General features: G+C 45.3%; 1 protein-coding gene and 1 pseudogene across 1 annotated transcript in view; both read left to right on the forward strand.

Annotated features, from left to right (window-relative positions):
• The window catches only part of cpe (carboxypeptidase E), a 128,105-nt gene that overhangs the window by 27,030 nt on the left and 80,580 nt on the right, over positions 1–20,495 (forward strand). The window lies entirely within an intron of this gene.
• LOC144501335 (small ribosomal subunit protein uS14 pseudogene) lies at positions 18,187–18,541 on the forward strand (annotated as a pseudogene).

Here is a 20,495-nt window from a genome sequence, read left to right on the forward strand (position 1 = left end):
CCAGGATTTTGACCCAGTGACAGTGAAGGAACGGCGATGTAGTTCCAAGTCAGGATGTTGAGTGACTTGGAGGGGAACTTCCAGGCAGCGGTGTTCTCATTTATTGGCCTCCAAGTCCTTCGCCCGTTGAACTACACTGTCACTGGGCTTCACTTGAAGCTTTTCATGCCTTTTTCTACTGTTTCTCTCTGCGTGTAGTCACAGGTTCACCATCTATTATTATGGTTTTACTTTGGAATTTGTTAGCTTCTTATTGTACAAGAGATCTTTCTGGAGGCAACGATCTTTTATTGAAAAAAAAACATTGATGTACATGGTAACTATTTACAAGGGTTAAGTAAGACCAAAATATGGCTGGGGCTATTCTCTAAGATGCCTCTCTGTTAACTCTTAGTGAGTGATATTACTGTGACATTGCTCTTTACACACATACACAGTAGCTATCATGGAGTTAACTCTTTACAATATAATAATAGGGTTCAGATGAGCTATATAAGCCTCACTCCACTAAAGATCCTTAGACAGCACATTCCAAACCCACGACCACTTCCATTTAGAAGGACAAGGGCAGCAGTTACATCCTAAATCATGGCATTGTGGGTCAACCCACAGCATGTGGACTGCAGTGTTTCAAGAAGACAGCTCACCATCACCTTCTCAAGGGCAACTAGGGATGGGCTATAAATGCTGATGTGGAGATGCCGGCGTTGGACTGGGGTAAGCACAGTAAGAAGTCTCACAACACCAGGTTAAAGTCCAACAGGTTTATTTGGTAGCAAATACCATAAGCTTTCGGAGCAATGCTCCTTCGTCAGATGGAGTGGTCTCTGTTCTCAAACAGGGCACAGACACAGAAATCAAATTACAGAATACTGATTAGAATGCAAATCTCTACAGCCAGCCAGGTCTTAAATGCACAGACAATGTGCCATTGTCTGTGCATTTAAGACCTGGCTGGCTGTAGAGATTTGCATTCTAATCAGTATTCTGTAATTTGATTTCTGTGTCTGTGCCCTGTTTGAGAACAGAGACCACTCCATCTGACGAAGGAGCATTGCTCCGAAAGCTTATGGTATTTGCTACCAAATAAACCTGTTGGACTTTAACCTGGTGTTGTGAGACTTCTTACTATAAATGCTGGCCAGCCAGCGCTGCCCATGTCCCACGAATGAATTAAAAAGAAACTTGTGCAGTTTCATATTGTCTGATAGACATAAAATAAAAAGGAATGCTGGAAGAGTGCTATGAAATAAAAATGCTTGAATCACAACAGATTGAACAATACATAGCCTTTGTTATCATCCCACCATATAACTCACTCCCAGGTACCCATATCAGTGCATCTGGAACTTACTGAAGTAAGAAATGTTTTTAGGTGTAGACAGTTTGGGAAACAAATTTTAACTTGATTTGGGTTTTAGTTGTTTTCTTCTTCTCAGACTTGTATCCAATGACGTTGCTGGGTTGTGTATCCTTCACCAGACAGCACCTATTGCATTGAGTGCCTTCTGCTTGATTTGGGAAGAGGTGACTAAATTCCCTGTTTATTTACTTGGCTGAAAATTGAAGGATTATCAAAACTAAGATGTTGCCATAGTGACTCACCAGTGTGAGTTATAATTCTTTGTTTTATGAGGAAGCTCAATCATTTGCATGTTTAATGCATTTCCAATTTAAACATTTTGCTGCCCTGCCTAGTGAGGCCCCCATCTGGTATTACAGATTTCAATATTGTGAGAGCTGAAAGGCTCCTGTAAACATGAGATAGATAGGTTTTTAAATGTTATATGGCATTTTAAAATGATAGAGATTGAAAGCTGGAGAACTGTTTAATAACAGCTTATTAGTTCAAAGCTATCAGCCAAAAAAACCTAATTCAACCTGGCTGTCAAAGAGCACACGGTATTAGTGTATAATAGTCTGAAGCACATGGTTGAAGCATTTCCTCTTGCAATAAGGAACACTTTACGACCAACTACCAAATTTCATCCTGGCTTGCATTAATGGCAATACAATAGACTCCTGTTCTGTGGAGGAAGTAGTGAAATCTGGAAGAGTTGTTTATGTTGCCAGATGTACATATAACAAGTTTAAAGTTTATTTTATTAGTGTCAGAAGTAGGCTTACATTAACACTGCAATGAAGTTATTGTGAAAACCCTCTAGTCGTGCCTATTCGGGTACACTGAGGGAGAATTTAGCATGGCCAACGCACCTAACCAGCACGTCTTTCGGTCTGTAGGAGGAAACCGGAGCATCCGGAGGAAACTCACGCAGACATGAGGAGAATATGCAGACTCCACACAGACTGTGACTCAAGCCAGGAATCGAACCAGGGTTGCTGGCGCTGCGAGGCAGCAGTGCTAACCACTGTGCCACCGTGCTGCCCACAATGGTATAACAGCAGCAGTTCTCCAAATTCAACTAAGTAACAGACACATTAGCTATGTGAGGACTTGTCCGTTGGGTTTATTTAAATCCAGAGTTTTATTGAACCAGAATATGCAACAAATGAGTTGGGGCAAATTTGTCGTCTGTCTGTGAAGAGTTTAAATGAGGGAGGCCTTTCAACTCATTTGATCTCCACCTTTCCTGAATATCAGTTTGAGCATCTTAGATCTGGATACCTTAGCTTTAGCTGATTTATCAATTAGGGGATTTAACCATATTTCCTGTAGTAGATTTAAAGTTTTTTTAAATCCAAAGTTTGTCCATAAATTATTAATTTTAAAATACTCATGTTTAATTGGAAATACATGCATTTGGCAATTCTTCTTTTGCTAAGTAGTGTGACTAACACTGTAAAAATTAATAGTCGAAGGACAATTTGTAGCAATCAAAGTTTCTGTTTTTAAAGAATGAGATTTATTTTCTAATTTAGTTTCTTATCATGTATCCTCATTCCTCTAATTATTATTTTAAAGCTTCCACTGCATCCCCACCCCAGACAACTGTGTTGGCTAAGCCTAGATCATGTGGAGTCGTGCATGATAAAATCATTGTTATGTCTGTCACTCCCATTTGTCATCTGGGAAGTGATGTTGGACGGTAGATGGTGAAGGGATGTATTGCTACAGTTTGCATACCAAAGCAGCACTGCAGTTTACATCAGGGCTGTAAACCAAGCATTTCGCACTTTGACCTGCTTAATAGTGAATTGCTGATGGCAGCATCGGCACATTCAAGGTTCAGTTGCTAACTTTAAAGCAGTCTCCCAATTTTCCGAATGTAATCCTGTGTGAAGTGGCTCGGCATATTTCCCGGTGTACGTCTCAGTTGTTCTTAACACGAGACGGAATTGTACCCTCCCCTCCCCCAGGATCAGGTGGATGGTGGAGGTGGGGCGTGGTGGGGGGTGGGAGACAATATTGTGTGTTATGGAAGAGAATGCTGCACCTACCCAGTTCTGCTGGGATTTTACCAGTGACAGGTAGAGGTCGGCTGACCTGCCTGTCCTCGGGGCTAATTGAAGCCCTTAAGTGGCCAATTAATGACCACTTAAGTGCCTCCTCTTGCTGCTGTGACGAGGCCACCAAATAAATCCTGGCAGCCCAGCTGTGGGGACCGGGGTGCTTAACTGTTCAGGCACCCTATGCCCACTGGCAGTCTCCACCTGGTGCCAAGGGCCACCCCTTCCCTGATCACTGCATACCCACATTCTGTTAAACAGGGTTGTTGTGGCTTCCTAGGTCAGTAGACACGGACTGGGCCCCAGTGTTTCAGTCCAAGGGTGAGGCCACCACCTCCACAAAAATGTCTGGTCATTCTTTTCAGACCAATGTTACATAAAGTATATTGTTAAACAGAGAAGTCTGCAATGCCATCAAAATAGGTTAAAAATCACAGGTGTGTATTCATTTGAAGAACAATATTAATGAAACCAAATCAACTTCAAATTCCCTTTTTGTTTGTCAATAAATATTGTCATAATGTATTTCCTAAAATTGGCCTCCAACAACCACAACCATTTTCCTTGTGCTGAGTATGGCTCCAGCCAGTTTTCCACCACTCTCCATTAACATTATTTTCACTAATACTCCTTGACTTCATGTTCTTGGTGTCAATTACTCTTGCGTCACCTATAGAATTCATCTTTTCTTGTCCATATTTGTACCAAGGTGGTGGCCGAAATTCTTCGGTCTCGCTACTACTGCCAGCGAGAATGGAAAATTTTGGGCTCAGCCAAATCTCCGTTTGCAACAGAAGAGCTGGACAATCCCAGCCGCGGGTGTGGTCGGAGAATTGTGACCTGTAAGTTATGTGATTGAGCCCAATTCAATGATGGGTAATGCCAGCACTGATCACATCCCAAGAATGAAATAGAAAAAAAAACGGCGAACTGGTTTTTGGTAAGTAAATGTGACTTGATAGCACAGTTGACTATTCTGTCATCACTTTGCTGATGATTGAGAGTATGCTAGTAAAAAGGCAATCAGTTTAAAATTTATTGACTCGTGTCACAAGTAGGCTTACATTAATACTGCAATGAAGTTACTGTGAAAATCCCCTGGCCGCCAAACTCCAGCACCTGTTCAGGTTCACTGAGGAAGAATTTAGCATGCCAATGCACCCAACCAGCACTTCGTTTGGACTGAGAGGGGAAACCGGAGCAAACCCACGCAGACACGGGGAGAATGTGCAGACTCAGCACAGACAGTGACCCAAGCCAGGAATCGAGCCCAGTTTCCTGGTGCTGTGAGGCAGCAGTGCTAAACACTGTGCCACTGCGCCATCAAATGGATTCAAACTGCTTTGGTGGACATGATATTTCTCCACTTAAAAATGCTTCATTGGGAGGAAGTGGTTTGGAGCATTGTGATGACATGAAAGACACAATAACAGTACAAGGTTTCTAATTTTCATCATGTTTGATCCTAAAATTAGCCTTTTGAATATAGTTTCTAACCTGGATAATTCAGACCATTGCTTAGAAACAGGAGTAGTGCATTTTGTAGCTGTACAGTAGTTGGCCTTGAGAAAATATAATGGTTGGAGCTTTTTCCTGAAGCATTATGCCTTGCTAGTTCAGTCTTTTATGTTGAATAAACCTGATTTTGTTTGCTATGTTGCATGCATGGTGACTGACCTTCATATTTCCTACAATAACATAAATTTTGCTTTCACAATCAGTCCAAGTATTAAGTCTATAGCATGGTCTATAATTTGGTTACCATTGTAAAGTGAAAAGTGTTAATTTGGAAACAGGTTACTAAATTACATAGAATTACATATGATATACAGTACAGACGCAGGCCAATTGCCCAACCCATTCATTTTGGTATTTATGCTCCTCTTAAGCCTCCTCCTATTTTCCTAGGGCGAGAGATGAAAAATTGGGTTCACGCACAATTCTTGCATCCCGCGATCTTGCCAGCCCTGTTCTGCCAGCAAAACTAGCCTTGCACTCGGGAAGGGTGCGAGGTTGATTTAAATATTAATTACACGCATGGCAATAGTCCGGGCTCACTTAGCTTAGTCTCCTTCCTGGTTGAGTTCCTCACCGGCGAAGATCACAGATGGCCCCCACCAATGGGGATCAGATTTGATGGCCTCACTAGTGGGACTGGAGGCCATTGAAGCCCCTGGGCGGGGCAGTGCCCATGGGGCAGTGCCAGTCTGGCACCCTGGCACTGCCAGCCTGGCACTGTGGCACTGCCCACTAGACACAGGTAGGGCCTGAGGGGGGGGGGGCAGGGTATAGTAGGGATGGGGCCTGAGGGGGCAGGGCCATAGTGGGGGGGAGGTGGTGGGGAGCTCCATAAGGGCGTGGTTGACCGGCCATGCAGAAATTGGGGGTGGGAGGGGCCAATTGGCCATGGCTGCGATCGGGGGGAGATTGCGCTGCGATCGGTGGTGCGATCAGCCGGGGCTGCAAACTGGGAATGATCGACCGGGATGACGATCGCGCGGGTGGGGGGGGTGTGGAGGGCAGGCAATGAGGTGGGACGATGATCGGGGAGGGGGGAGGAATGCAATCAACCGTCTTCCTCCCTTTTTCTTGCTTGTTTTCTTGCCCGTTTTACACTTAGAATTTCTTCAAGAAAATTAGCCTTTTTTTGTGTCTTCCACTGATTTTGAAGGATGAATAGAATTCTAAGTTTGAGGTAGAAGCAATGTGCTAAATTGTGTTACTGATGCTCCTTCAGTCAATGTTTGTAGAAAAGGTGGCACATTGAGCTTGACATTAAAATGACCCAAAGATCTTTTTACCGGTAATTTAACATTCTTTCAGCACTCCATTAACAGGTAATTGACAGCTTTGTGTTTGATTATTAAATGATTGGATTTTTAAAGCTGCAATATATCTGCTAAATGAACCTTGTCTCTCTATGCAAGGCACAGTTAATTTCCTTTGTTCACCTAAATAAACACCCTGCCATCAGTCAGTACTTGCCCTTCTGCTTCGACACAGATTGGCCTAAACTACTCAGTTTTTACTGTTTACTCACTCAATCATTCATGTTAAATGATGGCACAGGCCCATTTCACCTAATTTGGCCTGAAATCTCCCAGTTTGGTTTGGGTTGCGAACCCACACATCCATTTTGCTGTCTGTGAATTAATGAAAATAATGAACTTCATTGGTCCCAATAAAGTGGATTATTTGTATTGAGGCCCCAATTGAATGTATTTCCATTAATATCAATGCTCAGTTTAGGGATTACACCCAGCTCCATGTCCAAGCTAATAGATGTCTCCTACTATTCCAAATGATCTATTTATTTATTAGTCACAAGTAGGCTTACATTAACACTGCAGTGAAGTTACTGTGAAAATCCCCTAGTCGCCACACTTCGACACCTGTTCGGGAACACTAAGGGGCAATTTAGCATGGCCAATTCACCTAACCTGCTCATCTTTGGACTGTGGGAGGAAACCGGAGCACCCGGAGGAAATCCACGCAGACACGTGGAGAACGTGCAAACTCCACACAGACAGTGACCTAGGCTGGGAATCCAACTCGGGTCCCTGGCGCTGTGAGGCAGCAGTGCTAACCACTGTACCACCATCAAGTTGCACATTGGAAAGTCAAAGGTGTACAGCACCAACAGGCTAATCTACATCTACCATTTTTGGTCACTTTCTCACAGTTTAGTGAGGCAGGAGTAACTGTCAGTAATTTCCTACGAGCTAATTTAATGACCGGAAACACAACAGAATTCCTGTTTAGGCTTTCCCAAAGTTCCTCTGCACCAAAGTCGAGCGCACAGATATATAACTGAGGATTCCGTTTCATCCCTGCTTAAATATTGTGATCACGTGGGTTTTGTGAAGAGCAGAATGTTGTCCTGAAGTATTAAGTATGGCAGTTATTGGGGTAAAAATTCATTATAGCCCATTTCAGGCACATAGCTGGTGCACATCAGCCTTGGAGGCCCGAGATGTGATAAGAATTGAAGACTCTATATAATTTATTTTTGTACCTCCACAGGCAGTTGACTAAGCTTGCAGCAGCCATAAAGTAAATCCTCCTAACTCCACAGCAGGGAAGTCATAAAAAAATGCTGGCTAGGCCACAAGAAACTCTTCAAACCCTGAATGGTGTGCAGGCCTAGCTGACAAATCTATACAAAGGATCCTTAAACTGGCATTAGGTCCCTCTTTAATAGACAAAATGCCATGTCTGCAGGTAATTGTAGTGGATCTTTTGATCTTGTGTACACACAAAAAAGGTACATGTTCATGTTGCACATGCATTCTCTTATGTGGGCGTGAGTAAAGCCACAGAACAAATTTGTTCTGAGCTGCTGCAGGAGTGATCTCCCCCTCGGGTCTCCAGCAGGAGATTAGTGGAGGCTCAGGGAAATAATGCGTAGAGCTCAAAATGCCAGATTATACCCTTTTTTTCCCTGAGGTTTCCATTATGTTAATATTCATCCTGTTTTAAAATAAAATCATTTGAACTTTGAAGCAAAGCACTAACAATAACATTGTGATTCAGTCTTATAAGTTTTCCTTCTGTTGCAAGCACATTTTATACTAAATCTTGTTGGAAAAATAATTCTGTGTCAATGATGCACTCTGAATAATGTACACGTAGACAAGTCGTTACCAGGAAATAGGACATGAGTTGTGAATCTCTAGAACTGGCTGATTGATGGAACCCGCTCAGTGGGGAGAGAGGATAGACAATAGTGCACTATTGCTCGTGTTTTATAGACCGCCAACTGTGGGAAAGGAGGAAAATTGCACATTTTTAGAGGTTTAAACATTTTAGCACTTTTATTATTTTTAAAATGCCATTTCCTCTCTCTCTCTCCATCCCTTATTCAAATGTATTATTTCCCTCTATGTCTTTATTTCAACCATAGAGCAGGTTGTTTTAGAATTGCTATCGTGTAATTTGATAGGTTTAGTTAGTCACCTCAGAGTAAAGGTAGCAGTGACCACAATATGATTGAGTTTTATATCCAGTTTGAAAGGAAGAAGAGTGGGTCTAAGACTAGTATTTTAAACTTAAATAAGAGCAACAATATGGGCATTAAAACTGAGCTAGCTGAAGTGAATTGTAACATTAGACTAGGGGATAGATCAATTGCACCCTGATCATAACAGGAATAAATCTGCCAATTTAACAGTGCCAATCTGTGTCAATCATAGATTGAATCATAGAATCATAGAATCCCTACAGTACAGAAAGAGGCCATTCGGCCCATCGAGTCCGCACCGACCATAATCCCACCCAGGCCCTACCCCCATATCCCTAACATATTTTACCCGCTAATCCCTCTAATCTATGCATCCCAGGACACTAAGGGGCAATTTTAGCATAGCCAATCAACCTAACCCGCACATCTTTGGACTGTGAGAGGAAACCGGAGCACCCGGAGGAAACCCACGCAGACACGAAGAGAATGTGCAAACTCCACACAGAGAGTGACCCAAGCCAGGAATCGAACCCAGGTCCCTGGAGCTGTGAAGCAGCCGTGCTAACCACTGTGCTACCGTGCCGCCCCAAGGGGCAGTGCAGGGGCCATTGCCTGGCCATGTCACTCTCCCCCAGGGGGGCTATATTCACCTTTATGTTCCCGGGGAGACCTCCACGACAGGTCCATTTACAACAGATGAACCTGTTGTAAATGGCGCCGGCATGATGTCATGCTGGCGCTTGCTGAATATCTAGTGAGGGATGAAGTGCTCGCTAACGACATGCCAATGTATTAAAATGGGGTCCCACAGTGTGTTTCACTATCGGGGCCTGGAAGATTGGAACTTGGAGACTTGTCGACGTGAATCACGTTTTCTGGATTTTGATGCGTGTCGCCATTCCTGCAGATGGTGAGTGCGGGCCCAAAATCGCCCCCTAGGAATCCTGCAGCAAGTAACTCACCTCCCGACTCCCCAAAGCTTGTCCACCATCTACAAGGCACAAGTCAGGAATGTGATGGAATACTCTCCACTTGTCTGGATGAGTGCAGCTCCAACAGCGCTCAAGAAGCTCAACACTATCTGGAACAAAGCATCCTGTTTGATTGGCACACCATTCACAAACATTCACTCCTTCTACCACCAATGCTCAGTGGCAGCAGTGTGTATCATCTACAAGGTTCACTGCAGGAATTCACCAAGCCTCCTAAGACATCACCTTCCAAACCCACAGCTACTACCATCTCGAAGGACAAGGGCAGCAGACATAAGGAACATTACCATCTGGAAGTTGCCCTCCAAGCTGCCCACCAATCTGACTTGGAAGTATATCATTGTTCCTTCACCATCACTGGGTCAAGATCATGGAACTCCCTCCATAACAGCACCGTGAGTGTTCCTACACCACATGGACTGCAGCAGTTCAAGAAGGCAGCTCATCACCACTTTCTCAAGGGCAATTAGTGATGGGCAATAAATGCTGGCCTTGCCAGTGATACTCACATCCCAAGAATGAATTAAAAATAAATGGAGGATACAAAAACATTTTAGTCATAGCTGTAAACCAGGAAGTGGAAGGGAGAGAGGAGCTTGGTGAAATTACAATCATTAGAAAGGTAATACTGAGCAAACCAATGGAGCTGCAGGCTTACAAGTCTCCTGATGTACTTCAACCTAGGCTCTTAAAAGACTTAGTTACTGATGTAGTGGCTGCATTGGTGTTAATTGTCCAAAATGCCCTAGATTCTAAAAACGTTCCATCAGACTAGAAAGTAGCCAGTATTACCCCTCAGTTCAAGAAGGGAGGGAAGGAAAATAGAAAACTATAGGGCAGTTAGCTTGATTTCGGTTATGGGGAAGATAGCTGGGCACTTAGAAAAAAATCAAGTTAATTGCAAAGACTTAGCATGATTTAATGAAAGGGAAATCATGTTGAACCAATTTATTAGTGTTCCTTGAAGGAGTAATATGTGCTGTGGATAAAGGGGAATCTGTGGACATACTGTACTTGAATTACCAGAAAGCATTTGATAAGGTCCCACATCAATGCTGCTGCAGAAAATAAAAGCTGATAGTGTGGTAGATAATGTATTAGCGCGGACAGAAGATTGGCTTGCTGGCAGAGTATGCATAAATGCGTCTTTGTCTGATTGACAGGATGCGACGAGTGGAGTTTTGCTGGGGTCTGTGGTCGGGCCTCAACTTACAATCTACATCAACAATTTGGATGAGGGGAGTGAAGACATGATAGCTAAATTTGCAGACAGCACAAAGATAGGTAGGAAAGTATGTCGTGAAGAATACATAAGGAGTTTGCAGACGAATATCAATAGGTTGAGTGAATGGGCAAGAATCTGGCAGATGGAGAAAACGTGTGAAAAAGTGAAGTTGTTCACTTTGGCAGGAAGAATAAACACAGAGTATTACTTAAATGGAGAACGACTGCAGAATTCTGAGGTGCAGAGGGATCTTGGTGTTCTGGTACATGAGTCGCAAAAGGTTAGTATGCAGGTACAGCACAAAATGAAAAAGGCTAATGGAATACTATCCTTTATTACGAGAGGAATTGAACATAAAAGTAAGAATGTCATTCTTCAGTTGAACAGAACATTGCTGAGACCATGGGCGGGGTTTTGCGGCCTCATTCGTCCCGAAACCGTAAAATCCCCTGAGGTCAATGGACCTTTCCATTGTCCCCCCCCCTCATTCACTCTGATTCCCATGGCGGGCGGGTGGGACAATAAAATTCCAGCCACATCTCAAATACTGTGCGCAGTTTTGGTCTCCTTTGGAGATGGTTCAGAGAAAGTTTAATAGATTGGTACCTGAATGAGAGGATTGTCTTATGAGGAAAGGTTGTACAAACTGGGCTTGTTTCCACTGGAGTTTAGAAAAGTAAGGGGTGAATGGTCCTGAATGGTCTTGACAAGATGTAGAAAGGATGTCCCCTCTTGTGGGTGAGTCCAGAACTAGGGACTAATGTTTTTAAAATTAGGGGTTGCCCGTTTAGGACAGAGATCAGGAGAAATGTTTCCTCTTGAGGGTTGTGCAACTTTGGATCTCTGACTCAAGCAGGGTCAATGAATATTTTTAAGGCAGAGGTAGATAGATACTTTGAAGCAAGGGAATCAAAGGTTATTGGGGGGTCGATGGGAATGTAGAACTTGAAACACAAACAGATCAGCCATGATCTTATTGAATGGTGGAGCAGGATCAAGGGTCCGAATGGCTTCGACATGTTTGTATGTTCTTCCTGTACCGGAGTTGATTTCAAATTTGTCGACTCTAATTCATCCACCTTCTCGGTTTAGTTCACGTCAATGTTTGAACCCCTCCATTCTGCTTTTTGGACTTTCCACCATGCTCTTTTCACAGTATTTAACCAACTCTTACCAAAATCACAAATGACCTCCTGTATGACAGTCACAAAGGTAAATATCCTTCTTCCTCCTGCTTGATCTGTTTGCAGTTTTGGGATGGTTGACACACCATCCTCTTCCAACGTGCCTTCACTCCTTCAGCTGCTGAGGACTGCATTAGCGAGTACCATTCTTATCTATCTAATCATAGCCAGAGGCCTTCCCTCCCATCTTTCACATTGTTCCCTCTGATTTCCCCCAAGGACCTATCCTCAACCCCATTTCTCATCTACATTCTGCCCCTCGGCAACACCATTTGAAACATAGCATCAATTTTCACTTGTATGCTGACGGCCCTCTTCTCTATCCTGTTGGTGACCAATGGTGAACCAAGCAAGAAAACATATCACAGGGGGTGGGAGGAAATTCCTGACCCATATCTACGCCATCACTAACACTGTGTATTTCCACCTCTGCAACATCACCTGACTCTGCCCTGCCTCTGCACTGCAAGTGCTCATCAGCTGCTGAAACTCTCATCCATGGCTTACTTACCTCAACATTGGAGGTCATTCCAAGGCACTGGCTGGACTCCCACACTCTACTCTCCATAAACTCTATGACCAGAATTTTCCAGGCTTTGCACAGAAATTTCAGTAGCTCGCCAGTCCCCCCGCAGGTATTCCCACCAGCCCCACCCCTTGCGGATCTCCCCGCCAGCTCCAGCCCCCACGGACCTCCACGCCAGCCCCCCCTACAGGCCTACCCCCCAGGCCCCCTGCAGGTCTCCCTGCCAGCCCCACACAGTGTGTCTCTCTGCCAAACCCCCGCGGGCCTCCCCATCAGCGACCCCCCCCCCCCCGCGGGTTTCCCCACCAGCCTCCCCCCCGCGGATCTCCCCGCAGCCCCCCCACATGGGTCTCCCCGTAGCCCCCTCCACGGGTCTTCCCGCCAGCCCCACTGTGAGTCTCCCCCCCCCCTGTGGGGCTCCCCTCCAACCCCACCTCGGGTCTGTCCACTAGCCCCCCCGTGGGTTTCCATGCCAGCTCCCCATGGGCCTCCCCCAGCCCCCCCACGGGCCTCCCCGCCCATTGAGTCTGCATTGACCACAATCCCACCCAGGTCCTATTCCCGTAACTCCTCTTATTTACCTGGCTTCCTTCTGACACTAGGGTCAATTTAGTATGCCCAATCAATCTAACCCGCACATATTCGGACTGTGGGAGGAAAACCAGAGCACCCAGAGGAAACTCACACAGACACAGAGAGAATGCGCAAACTCCACACAGACAGTGACCCAAGCTAGGAATCGAACCTGAGTCCCTGGCGCAGTGAGGCAGCAGTGCTAACCATTGTGCCATCATGCCGCCCACAAAACTTGGTAAATTTGGTCATTTTTTACTTTGGTTTCCTCAAAGCGATTGCAGCAGCAATGGAATGAATTTGCAGCTACAGAATTATGTTTTAACCCGATTTGTGCAGTTAAAATTTGAATGACATGGAGACCATTTTGTCGCACTTATTGTTTCAGATTGTGCTATTGTCCTGGATTGCAGCATCCATTTTCTGTGTGATAATCAAGTGAAAAGACAGTTCAAATCACCTTGCATGTTTGCTAAACAGCAGGAACAGATGACTGTGTTTTTGTGTTGCCTGTATCAGGAAACTGCAGTGCCATATGAAGACATTTTTACTATTTTCATCGAAAGGTGCCTGCTGGAGTTAAATGAACATTCCAGCCTGCCAGGGAAACAGCTTCTCCACCGTACAATCTCTTGCCCTAGTACGTGTGAATAAATAAAGCATAATTCCTCAGGTTTTACCTCCCACACGACTGCTTTTAATTTTGAATGGTTTGGATGGGTAGGTGTTTCTTCCGCACTGACAGAATCTTCATCAAAGGAAACTAGCTTGGTCAACTCTTTAAACCATAGCCCCATACAGCACTTGAGCATCACGAATGCACTTAAATACTCAGGTCCATTCCTTCCCTTTTTAATTTGACAGGCCTATTCCTTTCTGACCGGACTGCTCCAGGGCTTTAATTAAAAGCCATGAAAAGGCTGTACAGTCGACCTGTTTGCGTGTTGTGACTCACCATGTGCTCCAATCGCACTGACCTTTGTTCGCAAGCACGAAGTGGAATTAGCTTCCGCTGGATCAGACAAAAGATGCGTCAGCAGCACAAATTCTCAGTGACAACATCATGCTCGATGCATTCATTTTTACATTTACACAGTGGCGATCTGGCAGATTTACTGGGGGTGGATCATGCCATTAAAATTAGATGCTGTATAGATTTTATGAAGTCTAGCATAAATTGCTGACAGCTCAACGTTGAATGCGTCAACAGTACATCTGATTTACTTCATCAAGTAGGCTGAGTGAACGTATTTCTGTTACATTCCCGATGTATTATATTGCGTCCTTTTTAATCTTTAAAGTAATCACTATTCCCCCACATGGGACCATAAATTTTTATAATTGTACCATCATTCTGATCCTTTCCCACTCACGGTGCTACTGTTAACCATAAATCATGGGGGCGATGGTGTCACAGAAGTGTTTCACTCTGTTTCGTTTCAGTGAACTACCCCACGCAATTTTCCCACACCTTCAATTTTTTCGGCACTTGGGAGTCTCATGCCAGTGTGGGGGAACGGAGCCTAATCCTGCCAGACAGGCTGGCAGAAGACTGCTCCGGGCACCAGTACACATGCACACCAATCTTCCAGTATACCAGGAGATCTCCAGTTTACCTCCCCACAATAGACATGACCTACCCCCCGCCCCCCCACCCACCCCCCACGGAAATGGCTGCCTCCCCCTCAGATATTACTGGCCTCTCACACCCCCCTCCACTGATCACCCCCTGATTGCGGCCCTGATCCCTGATGCCAGGCCCACCACTAGCCCTCAACCCCTGATACAGAGCTTCCCCACTTCCCTCTCCTCCTACTGACCTCCTCCCCAGTTAGACCCCGGCCCCCATCAGGCCCCACCCTCTTGGCACTGCCTGGTCCCCAGTAGCAGTGCCAAGCTGGCCCCCTGCTCCGGGACCATCCAGGGGCTTCAATGGTCTTCGGTCCCACTGGTGAGGCCATCACATCAGGAACCTGTTGGTGGGGACCATCTGTGATCCTCTCTGGTGAGGACCTCCACTGGCCAGGTCGAAAAGCTAAGTGAGCCTGGACTCTTACGTCCCAGGCTCACTAATAAGATTTAAATGATTCTATAAATATTTAGATCAGCCTCACACCCTTCCCAGGCATGAGGCTGATTACGCCGGCAAAAGTGGCCTGGGAAGATTGTGAACAGCCTGACGCCGAGCACCATTTTGATTTTTAGCTTCCTGCTCAAATTTCCCACCTTGCTACGCTAGTCGATCAGCGCAGCAGGCATTTTTTTTTTAGTTTTGAAGAACACACTTGAATATTTTTTGGTGCCCAGCCAAATCTCCATTCACTGCAGCAGGATGGGAAAATCCCAGCCACGGGGCGAGGTCAGTCAGAGAATGCGGCCCTGTGTGTTTGTGGGAGGGAAGAGACTGACTTGAGTGAGTTTGCCTGTGTGGGGGTGCGTGAGTGAGGGTGAGTGCAAGCAATGACCGAGTGTGTAAGGGTGAGTATCAGTCTACCTTACGCTCAGCCTGTTTTCTCACTCACTCCCACCATCACACACCAACACATGGACATGCACCCTCCCACGCATCCATCCACACACTCTAACCCTCTCACACTCTGCTCATTTTTATTAATTACTCTTTTTTAACTTAACAATTTATTGCTATGGCATTTCTGTACTTTTGTTTAGCAATTGTTTCTTTGCTTTAAACCTCAACGTTTTTTTGTGAAATTCAGTTTATTGCTGTGCTCTCTGAAATTTGTTCATCGGTCTCTTGAGTGAGAAAAATATGCAGATGTCCACACAAGCGAAAAGTGGGAGAAGGCAACTTTAGTTTTAAAGTTTATTTATTAGTGTCACAAGCAGGCTTATATTAACACTGCAATGAAGTTACAATGAAACTGCTCCAGTCGCCACACTCCGGCGCCTGTTCGGGTACACTGAGGGAGAATTTAGCGTGGCCAATGCACCTAACCAGCACGTCTTTCGGACTGTGGGAGGAAACCGGAAGAAACTCATGCAGACACGGGGAGAACATGCAGACTTTGTGCTGACAGTGGCCCAAACCGAGAATCAAAACCGCGTCCCTGGCGCTGTGAGGCAGCAGTGCACCGTGCCGCCACTGGTTCCATACTATCTAAACTGTATGAATGAGTGCCATTTCTTCTTCCTCATACCATACACAGTATTCATCAGCCAGTGTTTTGTTCTTGCACAGATTTATTTTCTAACTCTGTCAATCCTTTCATCACACTGTCTGTGCTTGACACACTCTGTTTGCTGTTCCATCTCGGTACTTCAAAGCCCTTTCATCTTACATCAGATGGCTTTTTTCTGAACTTCAACAGCCCCATCCAGTTTAATAAATGCTTCTGCAGCCAAGGCATCAGTCTGAACCACCAAAACTAATTTTTGTGTCAGAACTGTAAATTATCTGCTAAACACCTTGGAGGTGAATTTCCACGAAACCTTTCCCAGTCGTCTGTAATGGAAACCCTGGAGAAATTAGCACAAGTGCTGATTTTCCAGGTTTCTGTAACATTACTGTTGAGGTTTTTGGTTGCCTTTTGGAGTCTCATCAGCCTGTGTCATTTTCCAGCATACGATGGAGAGAGTCTCGTAAGACATGCCAATGGGTACCTGAATGGGTGGCACGGTAGCACAGTGGTTAGCACTGCTGCTTCACAGCTCCAGGGTCCCTGGTTCGATTCCCGGCTCGGGTCACTGTCTGTGTGGAGTTTGCACATTCTCCTCGTGTCTGCGTGGGTTTCCTCCGGGTGCTCCGGTTTCCTCCCACAGTCCAATGATGTGCAGGTTAGGTTGATTGACCAGGTTAAAAATTGCCCCTTAGAGTCCTGAGATGCGTAGGTTAGAGGGATTAGCAGGTAAATATGTGGGGGTAGGGCCTGGGTGGGATTGTGGTCGGTGCAGACTCGATGGGCCGAATGGCCTCCTTCTGCACTGTAGGGTTTCTATGATTTCTATGATGTAATGGTTTATCCAATGATGTATTAATCACAGGTACTTTGCCTGAAGAACACATCCAATTTAGAAGAAGTTTTGAGACGCTTTAAGAAAGCAAGGTTAGGCTGAAACGGGAGAAATGTAAATTTACCTACTTAGGATTCGGGGTCAATTCAAAAGAGCTACATCAAGGAAGTCCCACAGCCAAAAGACGTATCTGAGCTGAAATCATTTCTGGGCATGGTCAACCTCTATGGCAGATTTAAAAATGTTTCTCCCATTTTAGCCCCACTTTACCAATTGTTAAAAAACACCAAGGATGGAAATGGGGAGAAGAGCAGAAGGAAGTTTTCCCAAAAGTTAAACAGGCTCTGCAGTCATCTGTCTTGTTGGTGCATTTTGACCCAAACAAACCATTAATATTAACCAGCGATGCTTCACTGTATGGAGCGGGAGCTGTTTTGTCCCACTGGATGCCTGATGGTGCAGAAAGGCCCATTGCCTTTGCTTCAAGGCCTTTGTCCAGCATGGAGAGAAAATATTCCCAAATAGACAAGGAAAGTTTGGCTGTCATCTATGCAGTCAAAACATATCATAAACGTTTTTATGGCTGACAGTTTATAATAGTCTCAGACCACAACCAATTGTTAGGTCTATACGGAGAAGATAAGCCAGTGCCATCAATCGCTTCTGCAAGGGTGTAGAGACGGGCTCTTTTGTTAGCAGCGTGCAGTTATGCGTTTCAGCATTGCCTTGGAACGCAGATATCACATGCGGATACACTTAGCCGTTTGCCGTTGCCACAAACAGCGGTATCACCATTGGTTCCTGAAGAGATTATACTGGCTCTATATCTGGTAGAGACCTTGCCAGTCTCAACAAAACACAAAGTTGTGGACAGAGAGAGCCCCTGTATTGTCGAAAATAAAAAAGATGCTCATGCAAGGGTGGTGGTATGGGAACTCAGAGTTGTTCAAATCTTACCAAAGTAGAAGGTCAGAAATAACCTGTGAAGATGGGGTGTTACTGTGCGGGGTCTAGATTTATAGTCCCACCCCAGGGGTGATGACTCCTGTTACAATAACTGCACAACTCTCATCCAGGTCAAGGTCGAATGACGGCCCTAGTCAGGAGTTATGTGCGGTGGCCGGGCATTGACCAAGGAATAGAACGGATAGTCACTGCCTTAGTTACAAACAGGTTTTACCACTGCCAGATAATTTGCATCCTTGGGAGTGGCCAGGCTGTCCATGGGCAAGATTACACGTAGATTATGTGTTCTTGTATTGATAGACACACACTCCAAGTGGTTAGATGTGATGAAATCCACAATGGCCGCGGCCACACTCTCTCTCTCTCTCTATCTGTCTGCCATGGGTCATCAGCAGCTTCACTGGTCACACCCCAGGAAATTCAGCCAGGGCTCCCGCGCATGCTGGGTGTGCGCGAACTGACATGGCCTGATCCGGAAATACGGCCTCAGCATGTTTGGTTCGATTTGATTTGATTTATTATTGTCACATGTATTAGTATACAATGAAAAGTATTGTTTCTTGCATGCTATACAGACAAAGCATACCATACATAGGGAGGGAAAGGAGAGAGTGCAGAATGTAGTGTTATATCACTATTAGCTTTATGTGCTGCCAGTGCTTCAGACAACATGCAAAAGACATCAGCTTTGTCAAGCTGGAATTAAACTGCAAAAGGAGCAGGGATGCATTCTAATGCAGTACGAAATGGAAAGCAGCATTTATTGAACAACTTTTACTGTCTTCACCTGAAAAAAGCAAACTTTTGTGTTGCTCCATTTTTTTGTAAATAAAATTTCATTGTCTTTTGTGCTCAAAAAATAAACCAGCCATGGCCACGATTGACAAGCTGAGGAAGATATTGGTCATCCATGGCATTCCAGGGTGGAGACTAGGCAAGCCTCTCAGGAGGAAAATCACGATTCAATGTTTAAAGTGAATGATGCCGTCATTGTTAGAAATTTTGCAGCGTGGGTGGCTGGTGAAATAGTGGAGAGAACAGGACCGGTCTCCTACGTCATGGAGATACAAAGCTGCAGGAAACATGTTAACCACCCACGGGGGAGAGGAGTAATGGACACAGGGGATCCACAGGCGATCCCTGCAGATAGTGCAAGGATACCAGGACTGGTTACTGGGATTTTGGTTGAGAATGTGGAAAAGGAACAACCGAGGATTGTGGAGACCGAGGAGCCAGAAGCTGTTGAAGAACCACTCGATCTTGGATTAATGAGTCTGTCTTTCTGTCTGTCCAGTCTGGCCCTTTAAATTTAGAAGAGCCGACACTGAACTGAGAAGTTTCACCAGAGCCCGGAAGTCTCCGGACTGATTAAAGCTTTGAGTTTTCCGGTGTTTTTTCTTGCTACCCTTTTTATCTCAAGCCTATTGTGTGCGTTACTAATCCTGTTCTTTGTTCCTCCATTGGTGTACTTTGGATTCGAGTGGGAAGGGGTGTGGTAGAGTGGCCCTTTAAGGAGGGGGGGGGGGGGGCTTTTCCTGAGAACCACCTGATCGGCGAGGACCATAAGGATCGCTCTGGAGGGAAGCTGAGCCAATTGGCAGGCCGATGCGTACCATGGGTTGAGGAGGGACTCACAGTTGGAGTCAGGGAGTCGAATAGAGCAATTGCATTGTAATCTAGTCTGACCTTGTTGTATATATTATTCTTTATTTGGTAATAAAGCCTTTGCTGATTTAAGTCACATCAAGGCGCCCTAGGTCTATTACACCATCCAATTTCCTTTCAAAATCATTGATTGTGTCTACTTCCTTCACCCGCGTACGTAGTGAATCTGAGATAATTACCACTCCTTGTGTAAAAAAGATTTTTTCTCATCTCACCCACCCTCCATTGTACCTTTTCCCCAAATCTGTTAAATCTGTGTCCCACTTGGGCGGGATTTTCCCGACTCGCCCGCCACAGGAATCGTAGAGTACTACAGGTCCTGTAATAATGGACAGGACTATGCAAAGGCCCGTTGACCTCGGGCGAGATTTTCCGGTCTTGGGGCGAGGGTGGCCGGAAAATCCCGTCCCTTGCTTTTGTATGATCAACTCATGGGAACAGCATTTCTTTGTCTACCTTTCTAAGTCTGTCATAGACTTCTACACCTCTGTAACAAATCTCCCCTCAATTTCCTTTGCTCCAAAGAGAAGAACATCCCCTGCCCTTCTCCAACCTAATCATTGCAGCTAAAATCCCTCATCCATGGCCTGGAATCGTGCTGGTAAATCTCCTCTGCGTTCCCTCAAGTGCCCTCCAAATCCAATCGTGGCAACATGGTCAAAATGGAGGTGCTTATAACCGAGAGCCTGGGGCCTTGGTAACATAGAATCCCTACAGTGTAGAAGGAGGCCATTTGGCCCATCTGCACCAACCACAATCCCACCCAGGCTCTCTCCCCGTAACCCCACATATTTGCCCTGCTAATCCCCTGGCACTAAGCGTTAACTTAGCATGGCCAATCCACCTAACCTGCAACCTTTGGACTGGGGGAGGAAACCGGAGCACTCGGAGGAAACCCACACAGTCACCCAAGGCAGGAATTGAACCCGGGTCTCTGGCGTTGTGCGGCGGCAGTGCTAAACACTGTGCTGTTCGTAAGTTGAAACAATTACACAGAAATAGTTTAGGCTTTGGTTATTGCAAC

Source organism: Mustelus asterias, chromosome 1, assembly GCF_964213995.1.
Source record: "Mustelus asterias chromosome 1, sMusAst1.hap1.1, whole genome shotgun sequence".
Lineage (NCBI taxonomy): Eukaryota > Metazoa > Chordata > Chondrichthyes > Carcharhiniformes > Triakidae > Mustelus > Mustelus asterias.